The sequence below is a fragment of the Ovis aries genome, chromosome 8 (genome assembly GCF_016772045.2).
Source record: "Ovis aries strain OAR_USU_Benz2616 breed Rambouillet chromosome 8, ARS-UI_Ramb_v3.0, whole genome shotgun sequence".
Classification (NCBI taxonomy): domain Eukaryota; kingdom Metazoa; phylum Chordata; class Mammalia; order Artiodactyla; family Bovidae; genus Ovis; species Ovis aries.
The window spans coordinates 49484821-49493253 of NC_056061.1; the positions used below are offsets into that span (position 1 = coordinate 49484821).

Genomic DNA, 8433 nt, shown 5'->3' on the forward strand with positions numbered 1-8433 from the left:
CCAGAACTAAAGAGGCCTTAGTTATACAAACCACAATAAGCTGGAGTTCTGGAAGACTAAAAGTAAGTCAGCCTAACAGAGAAAGGAATACAGAGAGAAATTCATAGAGAAGCAGAGACACTGTGAGATTAATTCCTGATCTTCCCCAAAACTCATGGATTAAGACAACTAAAATAGCAGCTAATTAAAAAAAAAATTTTTTTTTTTTAACCAGCTGGCAAAAAATAAAGTTTTCTGCAGAAAGGAATCAGAGCAGGGAAAGTGGTCAGCAATGAATACCAAAGCTGGCTTTCACCCTGAAAATTTCTGCTAAACCATGGAGCTTCTGAACTTCTGCCCTGAACTGGTGACCCAATCAAGATGCTCAATCTGATTGAAGACCCCTCCCATAATGTTGGAACCCCAGAGGACTACACCTTCAGTGCACATACAAATGAGTGAGAAATAAACCCCACTCTACAGAAAGCAGAAACAAGGATCTCATTTCTCTGGGTCTTGGTGCTGATTGGACACCCTAAGCCAGCCCTAAGCTAGTCCTCACATGGCTTGCAGTCCGGATTCCTGCTAGCGGTAGAGTCTGAAAAGCTTCAAACAGAGGGGGCCTGGGTTAGCAGTCCCAACTTCAACCTCGGTCTCAAAGAATTCCCACGGTTGCAGAAAAGGCTGCTCCTCTCAGACAAAAATCACAAAACACACAGATACGCCATGAGAGGAAAAGGCCGTGCAGCTCTTGAAAGACAACTGCCTTCACTCCTCACTTCCTGTCCTTGGATAGCCAAGAGATTCTTTAATGCTGCAACAAAGTCTTTTACTTGATCGAATTTTACAGATACTTTGTTCTTTAAAAAAAATCACAACTCCTTTGATATCATTTTTGTCCCCAAACAGAAGGCTGGCCGCATGGATGTTGAGGACAGCAGTCGGGGGTGGTGGCCAGGGAAGGGTCTTTCTTCACTCCTCTGCCATCTGTTTACCATTACTGCATTGGTTTCTGAACCGCATCCCACAACCTCCATTCTTGTCATCACCAAGCACCAAGGATCACACACATCTCTCTTTGGTATCAATTTGAATGACATACTAGATGAACAAAAGGGGCTTACTGCGTCCAAGTGGGACTGGATTGAAGAAGAAATGTATTAGGAAAACTCTTGTGGGAAATCTAGCTTATGCTAATCAAACACAATTTGGATGATAGTAAATGCCTGGGAATTGAGCAGAATGAAACCAAAGAGGCAAAGGGATGGCCACCTAATTCCCCACAAGGGTTGAACACAAGAAATATCTAGTCTTATCATTTTAGACACAATAGGAAATGATCTACAGCCGAGTCTGGTCTATGCAGATAAATCTTTCACAGAAATGTGAATAAAGCAACTGCGAGCCAGTTTTTAAAAACGTAATATGGTGCTATTATACAAAACCGCCTTTTGTCAACCTGGGCTCTCCTTCTGGGAATGATCACACTGTTTCAAACCCCAGGCCTATAGATGAGGATAAAAATGTCTGGAGTTCTCCAGAGAACTCTACATTGGCTGGCTGCCAGCTGCTGCTAGCACTGCTTTTTCTAGAAATTCTCACCAGTGCTTCTGTTTGTAGTCCCGCTAAACAAGCGAACCACCTGGCTGTTGACAAGACTCTGATGGGGAGACACTCAGAGAGTGGTGGGGAGACAGAAGGGATTGGAACTCTTGACCTTCCTCTTGGGCTGAATTCACACTCTTTGGTTAATATTAAATATAATTAATCACAGGGAAAGGAGATGCACTTGGGAGCTAAAGCTAGTGCCTTCTGCTGCTTCTTTTGACTCTGTGAGCAACTATGTTGAGGTTAATTGGACTTTTATCTGGGAGATCCAGTTGTGTGAGCCTTCTTTGCTCTGCAGTGAGCAAACCAAGGCACCATGATTTCCTGCTGAAGGTCAGGTACACAGTGATATTTGAAAACAGTTCATCATCAGGCATTAAGGCAGGGAGAAAAGCCTTCTGTTTCCTCCTTCCCAGTTTGTAAAGCCACATTAAATTTCAGGCTAAGTGGAAATTTAGGATCCAGGAGTAGTGGTTCTTCCAAAACAGTAAATTAGGTATTCATCAGTTGTAGATGAGCGTGGGAAAAGTTGATCTGATCAATCTGATATGTACTAGGCAGAAGTGTTTGGGACTGCTGCTGCTGCTGCTAAGTCACTTCAGTCATGTCCGACTCTGTGCAACTCTATGGACAGCAGCCCACCAGGCTCCTCTGTTCACAGGATTCTCTAGGCCGAACACTGGAGTCGGTTGCCATTTCCTTCTCCAGTGTTTGGGACACTGGGGCATTTAGGCTACAGGGGAGTTACATATTTCCGTTGATATCTCAGCAAAAGACTTTTTCTTCTCTCTTCACAGCTTGCTTCATTTGAGAAGAACTAGCTTTCTCTAGATTTGAGCAATTAGCCCTCCCTAAACAATCTTATTTGCAGTACTGTGAGTCCTAATCTTGTTTCTAGAACTCTAAAAGAAGAGAAATATATCTGTCTGTAAACTTATAGATTTATTTACACACACACATACATAAAGAATAAATAAGGAAAGGTGTACACCTTTAAACGAATACTGCTTAGAGTTTAGCCTTTTTAACTCCTGGGTTCAGCCAGTTGGTCCACTAATTTAAATCACCAAGTATTTATTAAACATCTACATGTTCAAGGCATTATGCTATGCCAATTGAGTCAAATGTCAACCAAAGGGAGGAATCTAAAACTAGTTGAATTTCACAAAGTTCATCAGTGAAGTTCTCAAACCAAAACACAGTCATTTTTTTAATTCATGAATTCTGACTTAAATTGTATGGAAGGCCTCTTATGTAATCCTTATCAGAGCATATGCTAAATGCCTCTGTTCATCACCAGGAATTTATTCCTACTAGAATAGAGAATGTAATTTTTCTTACCATTATCATCAAAAACAAAAAACTCCTACAGATGCAAGGTGTCATCATGAAAAAATCAACATATACGAGGGGTCTGGGGAGGGTCTGAATAAGGAAGGACCACACAAGGCATTCTTTGTGGTGTTGGCCTTGCTCTGTATCCTGATTGTCACAGTGGCTACAAGAATCCATACAAATGTAAAAACTCAGAACTGTGACCAATAAAAAAATGAAATGTACAACATGTATTTTTAATGTGTATTTTTAATGCACAAGAGCAACACAGAGGCAGACTGACCATGCAGTTGATGAAGCTTAAGGGCTCTTGTCAAGTACAACCTCTTTCAAGCCCTCATACCTAATTTGTACTTTTTTCCTTAAGAGGGCCACACCCCAAGCTATATAAGCTTCAGGATCTATACAACTTGGATTCACCTCTAGGCATACGACTCTAAAATAATTCAATTCATTTCCATCAGTCAAAGATCAGAAAAGGTGAATGGCATACGAGGCAGCAAAGCTGAATGCTGGGGATTCTGTGAATTGAGGAGCTCAGAAGGATTTGGATGGGGGTCTTTTTAATAGAGTCTGACTCCATTTTTTTTGTATGACAGCTGGGAGCTCACAAGCACCATCACTCCCAGATCCCTTCTGCCCCACATCTTGGCAAGCCAATAAGAAACTCAGATGCTGCCTCTTTTGGTAGTGGAAATAAATAGAAACTACACAAGCCCTGGCCCGTGTGGGATCCCTCATCCTAACCCTATTCCTTAATCACAATAAAAGCAGGATCAGTCTTGCTCTCCATAGACAGTTCCAGTATGTGAGAACTAGATCTTTACATACCTTCTTGGTGCAGGCATGACATCATCAGTCTTGAACGTTCAAACCATATTGTGGATAGAAACCAAACACTGGGTGATGATCCATCCTATTCTGTTTCTGCAAGATGACCAAAACAGTCTTGAAAATACATGTAACCAACATGCACAAAGAAGAAAAGAAGGACACTGTAGGGACAGAAAATTGCTTATATGAAGACATGGAGGTGGAAACATGAAAACTGAGTTTGCAGGATGGTGTAACTGAAACCAAAAGTTTGCACAGATGAATCAGAAGGGTGGAGTGGGAGGGAGGTGTCATTGCACAGGTTAAGAAACATGGATTTTATCTTTTATATATCAAGAAAATACCAAATATTTTTTCCATGGGAAAATAACAAAGTCAAATAAATATTTTAAGATTATCTATCTAGTTATGGAACACAGAAGAGGTTGGAGGCAAGGAGGTCAAGAGAGAAGAAAACTGTCTTATTTTTCAAGCATAGGATGGCAAGGGACTGAGTTGTTGCACAAATTCAAGTCTTGCTTTGGGGAACTTTCTGAAATTTTCTTTTTTCTTTACATACTTTCACTCTAGAGTTGGTTGAGTCTACAGATGCAGACTCCATGGATATCCAAGGCCAACTGTGTGAATATGTGTGCTGCTCATATATGTGTCTGTCCATATACACACAAAGATGTATATTCATACGTATATGCATATATTAAATACACACATGCTTTTTAAAATATACATATTTAAAGATATAGCCATGTATATGCTAAAATAGAAACAAATGGTTACCTATGAAAAAGAGAGAAGGGGATGGAGTTAAGAGCATGGGAGTAAAGGCTAAAGTCTTTTGAATAGTTTTGTTTCATAGATTTTACTTTGAAATCATATAAATATCTTACAAACTATAAAATAAAATTAAGTTTCAAAAGACCCCTTTTTGAAGCTAAAAAGAAATAAATCCAAATGTATATCTGGTGGTACCATGAAGGTGAAAGTGAAGTCACCCAGTCGTGTCTGACTCTTTGCAACCCCATGGAGTAGTAGCCCACCAGGCTCCTCCCTCCATGGGATTCTCCAGGCAAGAGTACTGGAGTGGGTTGCTATTTCCTTCTCCAGGGGATCTTCCCAACCCAGGGATCGAACCCGGGTCTCCCGCATTCCAGGCAGACGCTTTAACCTCTGAGCCACCAGCATAGCCATACAGAAAAGAACCAATTCAGATTATTTTAGTGGAAAAGACTCTAAAAACAAAAAGAATTGCCAAAAAAAAAAACACACCTTAAACTATTTTCAGTAATCATTTGTTGGTTGAGATGATGGTATTGATATTCTGTCACTGTTCTGTGTATTCTGTGGGTAAAAAACAAATGTGCAATTATATGATATTCTGATTCAATAGTTTCGGTGACATTGGGAGCTAGGACTCTCAGTGTAGAGGAAAGAAAGTATAGATGTAAAACCAGAAACATTAAATAAAAGCCTTGTCTTGATTTTAAGTTGAAATATCACAATGAGTTTCTAATTTTACCTTGAAAATAAGTAATTCCTAGATCTGCCCACCACAGAAAAGGCCCACCACAATGATTATTTTAGTAGCAACGAGTATCTCGGCACTGAGGTTTTGCCTCTAAATACCATTTTTGACTAAAAGGAACCAAGAATACTTGGAGAGAATGTTTAATTCCAGGTCAAGACAGGGAATTTAGAAGTTGATGTTGGAGCATCTTGTCAAAGCAGCAAAAATGTTACCAAAGATTAACAGAGCATCAGAATAACTCAGGAGTGGATCTGAAGAGGATCCCACGAGTCAACCATGAGAAAATTTAAGCCTCTTGCTCACACATCACTCTGAACAGTATCTGGAAAACTTAAACTGGAAAGTCTCCAGACAAGAAAGAATAACCACCATAGAGGACAGTAGAGATGCAGTTGTTGTTGCTGCTGTTATTGGTGTTTAGTTGCTAAGTTGTGTCTAACTCTTTGTGGCCCCACGGACTGTAGCCACCAGGCTTCTCTGTCCATGGGATTTACCAGACAAGAATACCGGAGTGGGTTGCTATTTCCTTTTCTAGGGGATCTTCTCAACCCAGCAATCAAATCCACGTCTCCTGCACTAGCAGATGGATTCTGCTGAGCCACCAGGGAAGTCCAGCAGTACTAAAGGTGAAAAAAGAGGGACCAAGTGAAAATCTGCATTATGGATGCTGAAACTCCAGCCTTGCCCATTGTCAACCCTTGAGCTCGAGCAGCCAGTATTATACTCCTAGGCAGGAGATGGTAGCATCCTTCACTGTAGTAAATGAACCTGAAGATACAATACATACTAACACGCTGAGAATTCAATTAAAAATCTCTGTGCCTACCAATTGCCCCACAGCACCATTCACCAGCTGATCAGTCCCACACAGGCACAGAGTTCCAATTAGCTTTTTACTGCCCTGTTCTTAACCAGATATAGACAGGCAAGGATTATCAGGCAGTTGAGGCAAGTCTCCAACACAAGAGACCAGTGGCATAGTAGGAGACACAAAAAGGCAATGAAGAAAGAAGAAAATTTTGAAGATGTTACAAATAATAGCTTCAAAGAAGGGAAAATGATAGCAAAAATGACAAGTCCAATTGGAAGATTGGACAGTAAGGTCTAGGACAGAAGATGAAGTTCAATAACAAAAACAACAAAAGCAGATATTGGTATTAGAAAAGAAAAGATAAGAAAATTAGAGGTCAATCCAGAGGTCAAGATTAATAGGAGAGAAGATGAAAAATATAGCAGGAAATTATCAAAAAAATAATATAAGAAAAGTTCTATTGGACACAAGTCTACAGATTAAAAAGCCAATGAAAGAATAAAATAATGCTATTGGAAGCTACATGAATGGACCTAGAGATTATTTACCGAGTGAAGTAAGTCAGAAAGAGAAGGACAAATATCAAATGATATCACTTATATGTGGAATCTAAAATATGACACAAATGAACCAGCCTATCTATGAAAGAGAAAAAGACTCAGAGAGAACAGATTTGTGGTTCCCAACGGTGGGTGAGAGGGGATAGACAGGAGTTTGGGGCTAGCAGAATGCAAACTATTATATATGAAATGGATAAACAACAAAGTCCTACTATATAGCACAGGGAATTATATCCAATATCCAATAATAAGCCTTAATGGAAAAGAATATGAAAAAGAATATATGTATGTACACATATATATAACAAAATTACTTTGCTGTACAGCAGAAATTAGCACAACATTTTAAATTGACTATACTTAATTAAAAAAATTTTTAAATGCCAGTGAAGCTAATGAAAGAAACCTGGGTCATTATGAAATTTCAAAGCAGTAAAAGAGAAGATTTTGAAAGTTCTGGGGAATGGAATGCATGAGGACAAGCAGATTATTCCACAGATCATTACATAAAATGGTCTGAGATTTCTAAGAGCAGTACTGAATGTAGCAGGCAATAGAACCATGTGTAAAGATTCTGAATGAAAACGATTTCTAATCTTGAATCCTTTATCCAAATCAAATTATTCATCAAATGCAAGAATAAAGACTTTTTAAAATTAATAGACTTTTTTAGAGAAGTTTTATAATTATAGAAAAAAAATCAACAGAAATTGCCAAGTTCCCTTGTATCCTTTTTCCCACTCTTCCCCATTGCCCCAACAACAGGAAGTTTCCCCTCTGATTAGCATCCTATATTGGTGTGGTACATTTGTTATAATTGATGAGCGAATGTTAATACGTTATTATTAACTAAAGTCCATAGTTTACCTTAAAGTTTACTCTTTGTGTTTTACTCTTCTATTTTTGACAAATGTATATTTTTATCTATTCACCATTACAATATCATGTAGAGCAGTTTCAAGTCCCGAAAAATCGCCTATGCTCCCCATCTCTCTCATCCCTCCTTCTCTCTCATCTGAACCTGTCAACCACTAATGTTTTTACTCTCTTCATATTCTTGCCTTTTCCAGAATATTACATAGCTGGAATCATATAGTATGTAGCTTTTTCAGACTAGTTTTCTTCATTGAGCATTGCATTTAAGTTACCCCCATGTCTTTTCATGGCTTGATAGACTTTCTTATTGCTAAATAATATTTCATGGTATAGACAGTCCCCAGTTTGTTTGTCCATTTGCCTATTGAAGGACATCTTTGTTGTTTCCAAATCTGGACCATTATGAATAAAGTTTCTGTAAATATTCTTATGCAGGCTGTTGTGTGGACATAAATCTTCAACTCATTTGAGTAAATCGCAACAAGATAATTGCTGTATTATATACTAAACTATATTTAATTTTCTGAGAAACCACCAGACTGTCTTCTAAAGTAGCTGTACCATTTTGTATTCCCACCAGCAATGAGGGAGAATTCCTGCTGCTCCATGTCCTTGACAGCATTTGGTCTTGTCATGTTTTGGATTTTGGCCATCTAACCAGCAACATGTAGTGGTTTCTCATTATGTTTTAATTTGCAATTCTCTAATGACATACGATGTTGAGCAGCTTTTCATGTTTATTTGACATCTATATATCTTCTTTGGTGTCTGGGTATTTTGCCCATTTTTAATTGGATTCTTCACTGCCCTGTTACTGAGTTTTGTAAATTTCTTCACATATTTTGGACATAGGACCTCTACATACAAGTGTTTTACAAATATTTTCTCCCAGCCTGTGGCTTATA

At 38.8% G+C, this 8433-nt stretch overlaps 1 long non-coding RNA gene across 1 annotated transcript in view; it reads right to left on the bottom strand.

The window, feature by feature from the left end:
- Window positions 1–5095, bottom strand: part of LOC132660243 (uncharacterized) — a 28647-nt gene extending 23552 nt beyond the window's left edge. The window contains exons 1-2 of the long non-coding RNA XR_009601635.1: window positions 5023–5095; window positions 3754–3849 (exon numbers count right to left, since the gene is read on the bottom strand). This is a non-coding gene — a long non-coding RNA (uncharacterized LOC132660243). The remainder of the gene's footprint in view (window positions 1–3753; window positions 3850–5022) is intronic.
- Between the last annotated feature and the right edge of the window lie 3338 nt (window positions 5096–8433).